The sequence below is a fragment of the Bufo bufo genome, chromosome 5 (genome assembly GCF_905171765.1).
Source record: "Bufo bufo chromosome 5, aBufBuf1.1, whole genome shotgun sequence".
NCBI lineage: Eukaryota > Metazoa > Chordata > Amphibia > Anura > Bufonidae > Bufo > Bufo bufo.
The window spans coordinates 552,946,174-552,964,479 of NC_053393.1; the positions used below are offsets into that span (position 1 = coordinate 552,946,174).

General features: G+C 44.9%; 1 protein-coding gene across 1 annotated transcript in view; it reads right to left on the minus strand.

Moving 5' to 3' along the window:
* Positions 1–18,306, minus strand: part of LOC121000825 (cathelicidin-related peptide Oh-Cath-like) — a 107,907-nt gene that overhangs the window by 44,494 nt on the left and 45,107 nt on the right. The gene's annotated exons all lie outside the window — the stretch shown is intronic.

Sequence of the window (18,306 nt, forward strand, 5' to 3'; positions counted from 1 at the left end):
TGATACCTCTCCTTACAGTCTTTTCTTGCCTGTTGTTGCTTGGTTCTCCAGTCTTTGGTGGTCCACTCAGTGTTTCTCTGGACTCTGGCGCCTTCCCAAACCATAGTAGATCTGCATGCGAAAAAGTGGAATACCGAACTCCAGCTTCTATTCAGTGACAGCCTTTATTAATGGTGTTGCAGTAAAAACAACGGTGTGTTCCCGTCTACGCGTTTCGGATCAATAGATCCTTCCTCCTGACAAAGGTCAGCACTGCCACTCTGGTTTAGGTAGGCAGAGCCACTGATTACCAGGTGGATGCAATTAGCATAGCATGCTCCCACCTTACATTCACTAACAATTTATAAAAGACAATGAAATACATATATCAATGTAGTAATAAACATTAGAACAAGGAATCAATAATGTAAAATAAGGTCTTGCTTTCGATTTAAACCCATGGGTACAGAAGTACCATTGGAGAAGATCCAGAAGACCTCTCTGGTCAGTAACTTACGCCTGCAGTCACCACCCCTGATGGGGTGGTTAAGCCTTTCCAGGGCTTGTACCTGGAAACCCGTGGTGTTACCCTGGTAAATTGCAGCATAATGAAGACTAACTGCTGATACATTCCTGACCTTGGTAAGGGATATGTCTGAAAGGTGTCTACGGATCCTAATTTTAAGGCTGTTAGCAGTAAGTGGCAAATAGAGCAAGTGATGCAATAGACTACGTGACTGGTATTGCAGTTGACATATTGTTTTAGCTCAAATGAGCATTGCATAGAAAAGGAAAAAATAAAAGAACATGTGCAAATATGATGTCCACATTTGTAAGTCCTCCTATATCTCAGCCAGGTTGATTGATTGCGATTTTTCTCTATGTATAGACTAGGGCAGATTTTTGCCGCCAAAGTGGGTGCCCATCGAGCAATGCATTTCACACCTGACTGAGCGATATTGGTCCAGAACCGGCAAGTGTTTCCTGACAATCCTGCATATGTCAGGGTACTCAGGACTATAGCTGATAATAAAGGACACCGACTCTTTCCTTTGCCTATCAGAGTGTCTTCCTCTACCAGCAGCAGATGGAGACTTGTCAGAAAAAACAAGGTCGGCTCTGGATTTGGAAGCCACAAGTTTTTCCGCCCAGTTGATGGTCCACGGTGGGTACTTTCGCATGGACAGTCTGGATGCCACCACTGCTGTTTCCTTAATAAAGGCCTGATCACCCGAGCAGTTGCGTCTGGCTCTGATTAATTCGCCCTTAGGAACATTGCGCACTACATGTGAAGGGTGGCATGAAGTCGCTAATAGCGTTGCATTTCCAGCAGTGTCCTTGCGATAAGTAGAGGAGGATACAGTATTGGTGGCAACATCTCCGGCCAGAGTGAGATCTAAAAATGGGATGGTGGAAGGATCACTATGGATAGTAAATTTAGGATGGCATTTATTGTCATTTAGGAAGTCACCAAAGAGCTGGACGGCCGCCACATCGCCCGACCATACAAACAGCAGGTCGTCGATGTAGCGACCGTACCACCTCAGGGAAGACCCCCATGGACATTCAGCTGAAAATAAGTAATGATGCTCCCACCACGCCATATAGATGTTAGCCATGGATGGCAAAAATTTCGCCGGTCTGCTGTAAAAAGAAACAGTGGTCAAATATAAAATAATTATGCTTGAGTAGAAAAAAGACCACTTGACAGACATATTCCTGAAATTCCAAGGAAAAATCGGTGTATATATTCAAAAACCAGGTTAGAGACACAAGTGCTAAGTCATGGGGAATGACCGTATACAGTGAAGTAACGTTCGCCGTAATCCAGGAATAGCATTCTTGCCATTCAAAATAAAAAGAAGCCTGCAGCAGTGTGCAGCGTACTCAAGTTGTGTGTAGAAATGTGTTCCTGGGTGTAGTAGTGCAATAGACACTAACCTGAGACGGCCGACTCTCTGCATAGGCAGGTGATGGTAGGAAATGCACGGGTATCCATGAGAAAACCTGGGATACATTGTATTAATGGTTGCAAAATGCTATCAACCCATGCTGACAGCCTCTCTGAAAAAGAACCAGTACCTGCAACTAACGGTCTCATGGCCGGGGGAAACCTCCCTTGTGTATTTTTGGGAGCGAATTAAAAATAGGGATAATGGGATGTTGTACTGTGATATAATCAAATAGTTTCTGCCTTAAAAAGCCTTTCTCCCGGCCAAGAGACAGCAAAGGCAGGAGGTCTTGCTGATAGAGGGGGGTGGTGTCGCGATGTAAGTTTTGATAAGTATTTTCATCCTCCAACATGGAGAGATTTTGTTGTTTATAAATAAACCGACCACAGACCCCCCTTTATCAGCTTGTTTGATATTGACATTTTGCATATCTTCCAATTCTTTTAAAGCCCTACGTTCACTCTGTGTAAAATTATCACATTTTTTATGTTTATCAGATGAGTAAACAATATTATGTAGGGCAAACAAATCCTTCTCTATTAATTCCTGGAAGCGGTCCAGGGCAGTAGATCTGGATTGAAGAGGGTAGAAGTCACGATTGGAAGTCTGAAAATCATGAGCAAAGTCACTGGCAGGGCTGGCAGCATTCATGGGACAGGATTGTCGCATATGAGACAGATTGGATAACTCATTGAAAGGAAAAAGATACATTGTTGTGTGGGTCCATGCGTGATTCTTGAGGGACCCTAATTGTCTCTTCCGAGTTAGCAAAATGTCTCTTTAAGGTAAGATTTCGAGCCTGTTTATTTACATCAAGGATGGTTCTATATATGTCAAAATGACACATAGGAGCAAAAGACAACCCCTTGGGCAGGACATTAATTTGATCTTGAGAGAGTAAAGTTGAGGAGATATTTATAACTTGAAAATTACTCACTACTTTTTTTTTGCGTGAGGGATAGTGAGCGTTGCTTGGCGTGTTTCCGCCCTGCTCTGCGTTTTTTGAAGATCTCCTTGGAGCTCTCGCGTGACCATCTGACATATCGCTGTCTGCACCTGACATGTCAATCTCCGGACACGTTCGCAGAGTCTCGGCCGCCGAATCGGATGAATCGGGCTCTGTCGAGCTGAACACCACTCTTGGGGTACGTGCCTTTTTTCCACGAGACATCCTTTTCATAATAGATCGTGGTGTGTGTGCTCTAGTATGAGACCAGGTGTACACGGCATTGCTCTTATAATCTTGCTGATCACGATTGAATTTATCCTGCTTGATTTCAACAGGATGTCTTCCATTTATTTATTTAATGTCCATATCTTTGAACACATCCAGGTTGATATATGGAGCAATGGATTCTTGTGTCACTTTCATCTCTTCTCTCAGACTAGTTAGAGTTTCCTCTTCATGTGAGACAATGAGTTCCATCAGCTGGAGAGAACAAGCAATTGGATAAAATAGCTTGCCATTGCATAACAAAAGTGTCCGAATACATGGTTGTGGGTTGTTTTAGACCTTGCGGAATCATTTTTTTCTCAACATATCTTTTTATGTAGACTCCAGAGTAATACTCCAGTAATGGGGTAATAGAGAAGTAAAAAAAGGAAGCAGATAACATAGCTGCTAGGGCATCCAAGGACTAGGCGCCCTGTGCAGAGAAGCTGTCCTGCACATGGTGTCCTCAGCACATGAAGCACAATGCCAGGAGGGAGCAGGTTAATAAAAACCACACAACTGATGGCACAAGAACCACGGGGAGCAGATGACCGACAGATGGTCATAAACATTTCAAATCAAATTATTGCGTTTTCTACAGAGATACAATAAATTGGACATTTCCCCTTTAAATGGCAACTGTTTATTTTATTATTACACGTCTGGTGTAATATACGGGAAAAAACAGCTTTGTTACACCATAGCCTGTTACACCAGAGCGAAAGAATTTCACATGACTTTCTCATCGCTTCCACAACACAAATAAAATTCTGGGAAACTGAGACTAATGGAAAATAAAAAAAATAAAAAATCCCCAGTATTTCTAAACTGAGATGAATATCAAAGGTAATAAGTACTGGAAGTGTTAGTAGTAATAACTGAGCAGTAATAGTATAAAGGAGAAGGGGTGTAGTAATAGAGGAGCCATTACAGTAGTAGTAGTGGAGTAACATGAAGCTCCTGGACCTCAATGCAAACCTACAACATGCCCCCACCTACCATGTCCCACCAGTACCTACCACAGATCCTATAGCGACATGCCTGGGGGTAGTAGTACTGATGGTAGTTGTAGTCATAGAGGTGTTGGTTATAGTCATAGCACAGGAGGATGAGTAGTACTAGTAGTTGAGGAGCATTATTAACCCCTTCCTGCTCTTCACCATAAGAATATACTGTGGCATTGGGCAGTGATGGCACTGATTCAGGACTGTTAATAATTAATGAAAGATTATCACTTGTTTAAGATTACGGAGCGGAAGCGGTCGCCTCTTTATAAAAATATAAATACTTTTGCCACCGGACAATAAAATAGCTTTTTGGTGTTTAATTCAAGGAATTTTATTTTTCACAGCTACTGATATAATGTAAAAAGAATGAAGGCTCCTGAACAATAGATACAAGTGTTAGAAAAATGATAATTTTTATTTTTTATTTTAGAATCATTGGTTTAGAGATTTTCAGTAATGGAATTTTCTGCTTAAAATGTACATAGACCGAGATTGAGCAGGCGTATGTCCTGGAGAGAGGGGAGAAAGCTGCTGCTAGATGCCTCAGTCCTCTCCTACAGAGACATCTCTCCCCCCAGGGGCGGACACAGACAGCAGAGGGCCCCTGTGCAAAGAATGTGCCTGGGTCCCCTCCCCAAGCCAAATTCGCAACCTAACCTATTCCGTCCTAACATTACTTATAGCAATACAAAACATACAGGGTAAGGCTACTTTCACACCTGCGGCACTACGCTTCGGCCACCTGATCCTGCAGAAAATGCAAGGAATAGCCCAGCCGTGTCCTGCTGATTCTCTGCATTTTTTCCAGATTGTGGCCGGATCTCTGCCATACCCCATTATAGTCAATGGGGCCGGCATGCGTTCTGTCTGCATCAAGCAGTGCTGGATCCAGTGAATTCCAGCAGGCTGTTCTCTGCTGGAACAGCCTGCCAGAATCACTAACTCAGATGTGAAGGCAGCCTAATACAGGTCCACATACCTCTTCCATCCAGTGACGTCTCCTTTGATGTAGATGTTCTCTGTCCTCATTGTCACGGTCACGTACACACACCTGCAGGGGGAAGGATAGCGACCACTGCGCTCCACCCTCACCCCTGGCCCTGCCTACTTGCCTCGCAAGTCCTAATGACAGGGGACAACTGGACGGCAGTCCCTAGCTTAAAATACGTGCTGGGAGGACAGACAAGACGAACAACGGATAGTGAACGGACCAAGTCAAAACCAAGAGTGCGACGAAGTACAAATGGAGAAGCCGGGGTCAAATACCAGGAGAGTAATACGGTGCCACAGGAATGAGAAAGAACAGGTCAGGTCACAAGCCGAAGGTCAAGCCAAGAGGTCACGTCAGGATCAAGGAGCAAGCAGGAGCGGGTCAAAAACAGGCACTGGTCAAATCCAGATAGTGCAGGTAACTCTATAGTAGATAGCCTTGGACAATTAATCACAGGCAACCTGTGGCTAGCAGGTTGCCTGTTTATATACTGAAGAGGAGAGGTCATGTGACGTGGCCAGCGCCACATGACCTCCCACCCTGTCTGACGCCGAGTGCCCAGCTCGGCGCTCAGCCCCTTATGCGTTACTATGGGGACGGGGGATGCCGGCTGCACAGAGAGGAAGAGTGCGGCTGCGCGCGCTCTGCCCTCCATTACCCCAGCAACCGAGACACCGAGCGGCCCCATGCTCGGCGCTCCAGCAGGACACGGCGTACGTGTCTGCCACCGTGTAACACCAGCGGTGCAGGAGAGGAGAGGCACATCGCCGGCACCCTGTGACAGTACCTCCCCTTCCACGGGGGGCCAAGGAGCACGGGAGTGACTTCTCCGGGTGTTCACGCATCCTATCCACTGGTACCCAGGACCTTTCCTCAGGTCCAAAACCCTTCCAATGGACCAAGTACTGTAAAGAATTCTGAACCTTCCTGACATCAATAATCTTGGAGATAATAAATTTGTCTTGGCCCTCTACCTCCACAGGAGAAAGAGGTCCTTATGAAGGAATTATGGGAAAAATGTATCTCTTTAACAGTAACTTGTGAAATACACTGTGGATGCGAAGGGAGTCAGGTAATTTCAATCTAAAAGAGACGGGATTAATAATCTCAATAATCTCATAGGGTCCAATGAAACGCGGCGCAAACTTTCTGGAAACCCCTTTCAGGGAAAGATTCTTGGTGGACAGCCACACCTTGTCACCGACCTCAAAATTAACTCCCTTGGAGCGTCTCTTATCAGCTTGCTCCCTCTGACACTCCTGGGCCTTTTCCAGGTTCGTTAGAACCTGGGCCCAGACTGTGCACAGTTCTGAAGAAAAAGTATCTGCCTCTGGGTTGGATGAGGACACTGAAGGACTGGAACCAAAATGAGGATGGAAGCCCAGGTTACAGAAAAATGGGGACACCACCGTGGACGAGTTCACCCGATTGTTGATGACGAACTCCGCCAACGGAAGGTATCTCACCCACTGATGCTGATTGTCAGACACATAACATCTCAGAAATTGTTCAACTGCCTGATTTAACCGTTCCGTCTGCCCATTGGTCTCAGGATGGAAGGCTGACGAAAAGGACAAAGAAATTTTGCACCTTTGGCAGAAGGCCTTCCAAAACTTAGAGATGAACTGCACACCCCTGTCTGAGACAATATTTTCGGGAACTCCAAGCAAACGTACAATGTGGTCAATAAACAAAGATGCTAAAGTCTTGGCATTAGGGAGCTTAATCAGAGGGACGAAGTGCACCATTTTACTAAATCGGTCGACCACTACCCAAACCACTGACTTCCCCTCAGAGGTTAGCAAGTCAGTAATAAAGTCCATGGAAATATGTGACCATGGCCTGCATGGAATGGGTAGGGGTCGTAATTCACCGCCAGGACGCGTTCTCTGAGTTTTAGATCTAGCACATTCCTCACAAGCAGACACATAAGAACGGACATCTCTAGATAAAGTGGGCCACCAGAAAGACCTAGACAGGAGTTCCTTAGTGGCATCGATACCGGGATGGCCGCACAAAACAGAGTCATGGCACTCACCCAACAGGCGGAGACGGAAGTGCCCAGGAACGAATAACTTATCTGAGGGTGTCCGTGCAGGAACAAGATGTTGTGCTGAAGCGATTTCAGAAGAGAGGTCTGCAGATATTGATGCCAAAATGATATTAGTCGGCAGGATGGGTTCAGGAGGGGTGTCAGGAGGCTGGAAGGCACAAAATATTCGGGACAAGGCGTCCACCTTGCTAGTCTTACTTCCTGGCCTGAAAGTAATAGAAAAATTAAAACGTGTGAAAAACAGGGCTCATCTGGCTTGCCTAGGATTAAGGCGTTTAGCGGCTTCAAGGAATACCAAATTCTTATGGTCAGTAAGAACCGTGACACAGTGTTTAGCCCCTTCCAAAAAATGTCTCCATTCCTCAAACGCCCATTTGATGGCCAGTAGTTTGTGGTTCCCGATGTCATAATTCCACTCCGTGGGAGAGAATTTACGTGAGAAGAACGCTCATGGTATTAAATTAGTGAGGTTGGGAGATCCCTGAGAAAGAATAGCCCCCACCCCATCCTCAGATGCATCAACCTCTACAACAAAGGGTTCCTCTGGATCCGCCTGAATCAAGACTGAGGCATTCTGAAAACACATTTTAAGAGTCTCAAAAGCCATGAGAGCCTCAGGTGGCCAGTTAACAAGATCCACCCCCTTCTTGGTTAGGTCGGTCAAAGGTTTGGCGATTACAGAAAAACTTTTGATAAAATTACGATAGCAATTAGAAAATCCTAAAAAGCATTGTAATGCTTTTAGGGAAGATGGCCTCACCCAGTCTTGAATCGCCTGAACTTTCTTAGGATCCATTTTAAATGAGTGTGGAGTAAGGATTAGGGATGAGCGAACCCGAACTGTATAGTTCGGGTTCGTACCGAATTTTGGGGTGTCCGTGACACGGACCCAAACCCGAACATTTTTGTAAAAGTCCGGGTTCGGGTTCGGTGTTCGGCGCTTTCTTGGCGCTTTTTGAAAGGCTGCAAAGCAGCCAATCAACAAGCGTCATACTACTTGTCCCAAGAGGCCATCACAGCCATGCCTACTATTGGCATGGCTGTGATTGGCCAGTGCACCATGTGACCCAGCCTCTATTTAAGCTGGAGTCACGTAGCGCCGCACGTCACTCTGCTATGATCAGTATAGGGAGAGGTTGCAGCTGCGACGTTAGGGCGAGATTAGGCAGATTAACTCCTCCAAAAGACTTCATTCTGTGATCGATCTGCAGCTGTGGATCATTGAAGTGCTATTATTGACTTGCTCACTTTTTTGAGGCTGCCCAGAGCGTTTCTAGATCACTTTTTTTCTGGGGTGATCGGCGGCCATTTTGTGACTTGTGGTGCGCCAGCACGAGCTATCACCAAGTGTATTTAACCATCGATAGTGTGGTTATTTTGTGCTATATCCTACATCAGCTGCAGGCTGAGCTTGTGTCACCGAAGTGCATTTAACCATCAACAGTCTGGTTATTTTTTGGCCATATACTACATTAGCTGCAGGCTGAGCCTGTGTCAAAGAAGTGCATTTAACCATCAACAGTCTGGTTATTTTTTGGCCGTATACTACATCTGGTGCAGGCTGAGCCTGTGTCACCCAAGAGCATTTAACCATCAACAGTGTGGTTATTTTGTGCTATATATTACATCAGGGGCAAGTTGAGCCTGTCACCCAGAGCCTAAAAAATAGACCTGACATTTCTATTCAACCAAATCTGCACAGTTTTAGCTGGTCAAGTTATTTGTAGTGACCGTAAAAGCAGACTTTTTGTTCTGGGTTGAAAAAGTATTCCCAAATTTGCCATTCTGAAAATAACTAGTTTGTGGTATTTGAGGCCTACTTGAAATCTATCCCAAAAAGAAAATCTTACATTGAAGGTATTGATAGTGTCATTCAGAAAAACCTAAGACACACGCTAGCGTGCTGATAGAAGTGTCATTCTGTGATTAAACCTATAACTGTCACACAGCGCAAAAAAAAACAGGTCTCACATCTCTATTCAACCAAATCTGCACAGTTTTAGCTGGTCAAGTTATTTGTAGTGACCGTAAAAGCAGACTTTTTGTTCTGGGTTGAAAAAGCATTCCCAAATTTGCCATTCTCAAAATAACTAGTTTGTGGTATTTGAGGCCTACTTGAAATCTATCCCAAAAAGAATATCTTACATTGAAGGTATTGATAGTGTGATTCAGAAAAACCTAAGACACACGCTAGCGTGCTGATAGAAGTGTCATTCTGTGATTAAACCTATAACTGTCACACAGCGCAAAAAAAAACAGGTCTCACATCTCTATTCAACCAAATCTGCACAGTTTTAGCTGGTCAAGTTATTTGTAGTGACCGTAAAAGCAGACTTTTTGTTCTGGGTTGAAAAAGCATTCCCAAATTTGCCATTCTGAAAATAACTAGATTGTGGTATTTGAGGCCTACTTGAAATCTATCCCAAAAAGAAAATCTTACATTGAAGGTATTGATAGTGTCATTCAGAAAAACCTAAGACACACGCTAGCGTGCTGATAGAAGTGTCATTCTGTGATTAAACCTATAACTGTCACACAGCGCAAAAAAAAACAGGTCTCACATCTCTATTCAACCAAATCTGCACAGTTTTAGCTGGTCAAGTTATTTGTAGTGACCGTAAAAGCAGACTTTTTGTTCTGGGTTGAAAAAGCATTCCCAAATTTGCCATTCTCAAAATAACTAGTTTGTGGTATTTGAGGCCTACTTGAAATCTATCCCAAAAAGAAAATCTTACATTGAAGGTATTGATAGTGTCATTCAGAAAAACCTAAGACACACGCTAGCGTGCTGATAGAAGTGTCATTCTGTGATTAAACCTATAACTGTCACACAGCGCAAAAAAAACAGGTCTCACATCTCTATTCAACCAAATCTGCACAGTTTTAGCTGGTCAAGTTATTTGTAGTGACCGTAAAAGCAGACTTTTTGTTCTGGGTTGAAAAAGCATTCCCAAATTTGCCATTCTCAAAATAACTAGTTTGTGGTATTTGAGGCCTACTTGAAATCTATCCCAAAAAGAAAATCTTACATTGAAGGTATTGATAGTGTCATTCAGAAAAACCTAAGACACACGCTAGCGTGCTGATAGAAGTGTCATTCTGTGATTAAACCTATACCTGTCACACAGCGCAAAAAAAAAACAGGTCTCACATCTCTATTCAACCAAATCTGCACAGTTTTAGCTGGTCAAGTTATTTGTAGTGACCGTAAAAGCAGACTTTTTGTTCTGGGTTGAAAAAGCATTCCCAAATTTGCCATTCTCAAAATAACTAGTTTGTGGTATTTGAGGCCTACTTGAAATCTATCCCAAAAAGAAAATCTTACATTGAAGGTATTGATAGTGTCATTCAGAAAAACCTAAGACACACGCTAGCGTGCTGATAGAAGTGTCATTCTGTGATTAAACCTATACCTGTCACACAGCGCAAAAAAAAACAGGTCTCACATCTCTATTCAACCAAATCTGCACAGTTTTAGGTGGTCAAGTTATTTGTAGTGACCGTAAAAGCAGACTTTTTGTTCTGGGTTGAAAAAGCATTCCCAAATTTGCCATTCTCAAAATAACTAGTTTGTGGTATTTGAGGCCTACTTGAAATCTATCCCAAAAAGAAAATCTTACATTGAAGGTATTGATAGTGTCATTCAGAAAAACCTAAGACACACGCTAGCGTGCTGATAGAAGTGTCATTCTGTGATTAAACCTATACCTGTCACACAGCGCAAAAAAAAACAGGTCTCACATCTCTATTCAACCAAATCTGCACAGTTTTAGCTGGTCAAGTTATTTGTAGTGACCGTAAAAGCAGACTTTTTGTTCTGGGTTGAAAAAGCATTCCCAAATTTGCCATTCTCAAAATAACTAGTTTGTGGTATTTGAGGCCTACTTGAAATCTATCCCAAAAAGAAAATCTTACATTGAAGGTATTGATAGTGTCATTCAGAAAAACCTAAGACACATGCTAGCGTGCTGATAGAAGTGTCATTCTGTGATTAAACCTATACCTGTCACACAGCGCAAAAAAAAACAGGTCTCACATCTCTATTCAACCAAATCTGCACAGTTTTAGCTGGTCAAGTTATTTGTAGTGACCGTAAAAGCAGACTTTTTGTTCTCGGTTGAAAAAGCATTCCCAAATTTGCCATTCTGAAAATAACTAGTTTGTGGTATTTGAGGCCTACTTGAAATCTATCCCAAAAAGAAAATCTTACATTGAAGGTATTGATAGTGTCATTCAGAAAAACCTAAGACACACGCTAGCGTGCTGATAGAAGTGTCATTCTGTGATTAAACCTATACCTGTCACACAGCGCAAAAAAAAACAGGCCTCACATCTCTATTCAACCAAATCTGTACTGTTTTAGCTGGTCAAGTTATTTGTAGTGACCGTAAAAGCACACTTTTTGTTCTGGGTTGAAAAACCATTCCCAAATTTGCCATTCTCAAAATAACTAGTTTCTGGTATTTGAGGCCTACTTGAAATCTATCCCAAAAAGGATATCTTACATTGAAGGTACTGATAGTGTCATTCAGAAAAACCTAAGACACACGCTACCGTGCAGATAGAAGTCTGATTCTGAGATTAAACCTTAACCTGTCACACAGTGCAAAAAAAAAACAGGTCTCCCATTTCTATTCAAGCAAATCTGTACTGTTTAATCTGGTCAAGTTATTTGTAGCGACCGTAAAAGCCCTATTTTTTTCTGGGTTGAAAAACTATTCCCAAATTTGCCATTCTCAAAATAACTAATTTCTGGTATTTGAGGCCTACTTGAAATCTATCCCAAAAAGGATATCTTACATTGAAGGTACTGATAGTGTCATTCAGAAAAACCTAAGACACACGCTACCGTGCAGATAGAAGTCTGATTCTGTGATTAAACCTTAACCTGTCACACAGTGCAAAAAAAAACCAGGTCTAACATTTCTATTCAATGGTCTGCCGGGTGTTCACTCCAAGGTCATGGAAGTCCCGCCTGCGGCCACCCCGTTCTCCGAGGGATATGTACTGAAATCCAGCTGAAAGCTGCAGAACATCAGTCGGAGGTCTCTCCACTACTGGCGGGCCTCTCTGGCGCCCTCTTCCCACAAGCAAAGGCTCGGCTGGTGGCTGCTGGGGTCTTTCAATGCGTCTAGGTTCTTGAGCCTCTTGCTCCTGTCCAGGCTGTCCTTGGCTGGGCTGCCCCCTGGCACGTGCTCTTCCGCGGGCTCTGGCTCGTCCACTCATCTTCTATTCCTGAGAGGATATAAACCGCTAATAAGGTCAATCTGCCGCCTAGCAGCTCCGCCGTGGCACAATCACCTCAGAACTCGCACACTGGTGACTTTAGGTATCTTCACTGGTCACTTTGAGCAGAATGATGACATCTGAGTCACGGCACCAAATGTAACCCTCTTTTCCTTGCACCATCTGCGACACCTCCAGCTTTCACACTCACTCGGTCACCAGCTCCTCCATGCATAAACTCTAAGTGGACTCTAAGGGACGACACTCAGGTCTTCTGTGGTTTAAAGCTTTATTGAGGTGTAGTGCACTTGGCTGGAGCCTGTAATGCAACAGGGAAAAACTGCCACTATGTTGTATACAGCCAGGTCACCAGCCCACCTATATCATAACAGGCATTCATTATATTACATTCCCACATACATGTTACAGGATATAACAAAGCATACAGAAAAATGAACAAGAGAAAATCATTTACAAAGATATTGCAGCAGGGTGACCTGGAATACAGCATGTCTTGCAGCCATTTTAGGAAGAACACATGTCTCTTTAACTGTACATCATCTACTCAGCCTAGCATGTGCTGCAGGGTTTAAAGGCTGCTAAAAAAAACATACAGTCACCTCTTTACATTCTACAGAACTATTATGGGTATATATTATAACTTTTTACAATAGATAAATGAACTTTAGCTTTAGAGAACTTAGACAGAGATCCTACCTACTTCACAGTAAATGTCTGCACTGAGGAGACCAAACCAAGTAGCAGAATACACAGGGGGCTTTCTGGAAGAGTCCACTGTAAAGACTCTGTCTGTTAAAACTTTCCTCAGTTATCTAATAGCACATTTGAAGAGGTTTATTTAGCATGTCCTGACTCTCTGCTAACAGCTTATGAATATATGGAACTATATTTAACAAGTGATCATTGCTGCAGCTCCTGTATATTGGTATGACCCTATTGCAAACCTGCAGACTGGATATTTGGTGAAACTTCATGTGGTTCATATCGACTGTACTACACCACTGAATTGGTGCCTGGGCCTAAATATGTGACAGTGGCCTGTTCCAGTGGTGGATGACGTGATGCCTGATTCTCTGCTATGACATGAAGACTGATTCTGCGCTGACATAAGGCCAGATTCTCTGTTACGGGACCTCTCTCCTCAGCCTGGGTGCCTGGGCCTAAATGTGTGACAGTGGCCTGTTCCAGTGGTGGGTGACGTGATGCCTGATTCTCTGCTATGACATGAAGACAGATTCTGTGCTGACATAAGGCCAGATTCTCTGTTACGGGACCTCTCTCCTCTGCCTGGGTGCCTGGGCCTAAATGTGTGACAGTGGCCTGTTCCAGTGGTGGGTGACGTGAAGCCTGATTCTCTGCTATGACATGAAGACAGATTCTGCGCTGACATAAGGCCAGATTCTCTGTTACGGGACCTCTCTCCTCTGCCTGGGTGCCTGGGCCTAAATGTGTGACAGTGGCCTGTTCCAGTGGTGGGTGACGTGAAGCCTGATTCTCTGCTATGACATGAAGACAGATTCTGCACTGACATAAGGCCAGATTCTCTGTTACGGGATCGCTCTCCTCTGTCTGGGTGCCGGGGCCTAAATGTGTGACAGTGGCCTGTTCCAGTGGTGGGTGACGTGAAGCCTGATTCTCTGCTATGACATGAAGACTGATTCTGTGCTGACATGAAGCCAGATTCTCTGTTACGGGACCGCTCTCCTCTGTCTGGGTGCCGGGGCCTAAATGTGTGACAGTGGCCTGTTCCAGTGGTGGGTGACGTGAAGCCTGATTCTCTGCTATGACATGAAGACAGATTCTGCGCTGACATAAGGCCAGATTCTCTGTTACGGGACCTCTCTCCTCTGCCTGGGTGCCTGGGCCTAAATGTGTGACAGTGGCCTGTTCCAGTGGTGGGTGACGTGAAGCCTGATTTTCTGCTATGACATGAAGACAGATTCTGCGCTGACATAAGGCCAGATTCTCTGTTACGGGACCTCTCTCCTCTGCCTGGGTGCCTGGGCCTAAATGTGTGACAGTGGCCTGTTCCAGTGGTGGGTGACGTGAAGCCTGATTCTCTGCTATGACATGAATACAGATTCTGCGCTGACATAAGGCCAGATTCTCTGTTACGGGACCTCTCTCCTCTGCCTGGGTGCCTGGGCCTAAATGTGTGACAGTGGCCTGTTCCAGTGGTGGGTGATGTGAAGCCTGATTCTCTGCTATGACATGAAGACAGATTCTGCGCTGACATAAGGCCAGATTCTCTGTTACGGGACCGCTCTCCTCTGTCTGGGTGCCAGGGCCTAAATGTGTGACAGTGGCCTGTTCCAGTGGTGGGTGACGTGAAGCCTGATTCTCTGCTATGACATGAAGACAGATTCTGCGCTGACATAACGCCAGATTCTCTGTTACGGGACCGCTCTCCTCTGTCTGGGTGCCGGGGCCTAAATGTGTGACAGTGGCCTGTTCCAGTGGTGGGTGACGTGAAGCCTGATTCTCTGCTATGACATGAAGACAGATTCTGCGCTGACATAAGGCCAGATTCTCTGTTACGGGACCTCTCTCCTCTGCCTGGGTGCCTGGGCCTAAATGTGTGACAGTGGCCTGTTCCAGTGGTGGGTGACGTGAAGCCTGATTCTCTGCTATGACATGAAGACAGATTCTGCGCTGACATAAGGCCAGATTCTCTGTTACGGGACCTCTCCTCTGCCTGGGTGCCTGGGCCTAAATGTGTGACAGTGGCCTGTTCCAGTGGTGGGTGACGTGAAGCCTGATTCTCTGCTATGACATGAAGACTGATTCTGCGCTGACATGAAGCCAGATTCTCTGCTATGGCATGAAGAGACTGATTCTCTGCTGACATGAAGCCAGATTCTTTGCTATGGCATGAAGAGACTGATTCTCTGCTGACGTGAAGCCAGATTCTCTGCTATGGGACCTCTGTCCAATTGATATTGGTTCATTTTTATTTTTTTAATTTTAATTTTAATTCATTTCCCTATCCACATTTGTTTGCAGGGGATTTACCTACATGTTGGTGCCTTTTGCAGCCCTCTAGCTCTTTCCTGGGCTGTTTTACAGCCTTTTTAGTTCCCAAAAGTTCGGGTCCCCATTGACTTCAATGGGGTTCGGGTTCGGGACGAAGTTCGATTCGGGTTCGGATCCCGAACCCGAACATTTACGGGAAGTTCGGCCGAACTTCTCGAACCCGAACATCCAGGTGTTCGCTCAACTCTAGTAAGGATATACACTACATATAAAATCTCCTGTACTCCAAACACACATTTCTCTAATTTGACCGTCAATTGATTTTCCCGGAGGATTCCAAGCACAAGTCTGAGATGAGAGACATGAGACTCCCAGTCCGAAGAGAAAATCAAAATGTCGTCCAGATATACGATCATAAATCTGTCAATAAACTCCCTGAGGATGTCGTTCATTAGATTCTGAAAAACTGCCGGGGCATTGCTGAGTCCGAAAGGCATGACTAAATACTCAAAGTGCCCCTCTGGGGTGGTGAAGGCAGTTTTCCACTCATCCCCTTCTTTAATACGTATCAGGTTATAAGCCCCTCTCAAATCGAGTTTGGAAAACCAGGATGCTCCCAAAACCTGGTTGAACAAGTCAGGAATTAACGGGATAGAATATTGATTCCTAATGGTAATCTTGTTCAACCTTCTATAGTCAATACAGGATCTGAGACCACCATCCTTCTTTTTAACAAAAAAGAAACCTGCACCCATGGGGGAGGTGGAGGGTCGAATATGTCCCTTTTTAAGGCTCTCCCTAATATACTCTTTCATAGCGCTGCACTCTGGACCAGATAGGTTGTAAATACTTCCCTTGGGGAATTTAGACCCTACCACTAGATCTATAGCGCAGTCATAGGGTCAATGGGGAGGAAGAGTCTCGGACTCTGTTGTGGAAAAAAACATCTTGGAACTCTTTAATATACGGAGGGACCGCCATGGAATTGGAGGAAACCCCTGCCTGGACAAAGGTCAAACAGGAGTTACAATTGGGGCCCCATTTTCGTAACTCACCCATGGTCCAGTTAATGACCGGGTTGTGTAGCTGAAGCCAAGGCATCCCTAAGACCACTAGTGATGAGCAGCAGGGGTCATATTCGAATTCGCGAATATTCGTTATATTCTAAGATTTTTTTTACTAAAGTTAATGATCATTAATCCAGTTGCCTTCCGTCTTGATCTTCCTCAGACTTGGAAGATCCATAATGTTTTTCACAGGTCCCTATTAAAACCTTATGTCCAACCCACTGTACCCTCCTCTTTGCCTCCTCCTCCGTATTAAGTGCAGGGAGCCAGTGGTCGTGTCCCCTCACTATTATAGGGTTTTCAGGTGTCACACAGTATAAGGTACGTGGGCATGCAATTGTCTACCATAAAGACCTTTGCATGGGCATAGCAGTCAGGGAGAGGTCTAGGGGTTTTATAGGGCTCACCCATATGCTCCTTAGTTTGTGATCAAGCCAGTCGGCGGTTTATAATGTCACAGATGGTGTTCCAGAAAGCTGGAACTTATAAATAAACATCTGACTGGCTTGATCACAAACTAAGGAGCATATGGGTGAGCCCTATAAAACCCCTAGAGCTCTCCCTGACTGCTATGCCAATGCAAAGGTCTTTATGGTAGACGATTGCATGCCCACGTACCTTATACTGTGTGACACCTGAAAACCATATAATAGTGAGGGGACACGACCACCGGCTCCCTGCACTTATTACGGACGGAGTCAGGGTCACCTAGAATCAAGCCAGCAAGGAAACACAAATAAAGGAAAAGGACTTATCTGAGGAATCAGCAGTAGCAGCATCCAGCAGTGAACAACTCATCCAGGAAGAAGTATAAACCACAAAGTGAGGCAGTATGGGAGGGAATATAAAGGGAGACAATTAGTGTAAATAGGTGACAGCTGGGAGAAGGAAAGGAGATGACAAAGTGAAACCAAAACAAAGAACCTAATGCAAGAGGTAGAGAAGAACGTCTAACAGACCTTCTTACAGAACTGGCGGTGACAAGCATAGACAGGAATCGGGAGCAGCAGGCCCTAGAACACCCTACTAGAGGGGCAGGGTCTATAACGCTCTACCTGTCTATATGAGGTACTTGCCCCGCAAGGAGCGTCCCCGTCCGGATACCTATCCCTATGTGGGGCGGAATCCCTAGTACACCCTATTCAGGTAACTCCTGTTCCATTCGGCAAACTCATCAGGGGAGATGTACATATGTAATAACAAGCAATAGATGGGGCTTGTATTACAAAACAAAAAATTTGTGAGGGGAGATTATAAATACAGGCTAATGGTTAAGGATATTCCAGAAAAACAGGGGGTTGGTCAGACGGACTCAAACCACCTAGAATAACCAAAACAACCCAGTTAGCTTGATTACAGGCGCACCAGTGGGTGATGCCTGCCAGAGTCCAAGTGTGACCCTAGGATACGTGCTATCCAAATTGGCTGTCAGCAAGGAGTGCCTACCCTTCAGCGTCTTTTAAAAGTACCAAGTAGCGCGCCAGTGTTTCCGATCCGCCCTACTTCCGGTCACGTGACGCCGAGTACAGGAAGTCACGTGACCGGTGGAACGCACGGAAGTAGGCCGGCGCACCGGCGGCGCGCCCCAGAGCCTGAGACGCCAAGGAATGACGTCACAAATCTCGTGTCATGCCACATGATCGGACCAAGCCGGCCCTGGAGGGCGGCACCAAAGATGCGCCACGCCCCCAAACACACAGACCATAGTAGGGACGGTTACATGTGTAATCAGGAGGCGGGACTATGTACTTAGCAACCAATGTGTCTGACTGTTGATGCGGATAACGAGGTAGCGAATGGGGCCCATAATAAAAAGGAACCTCT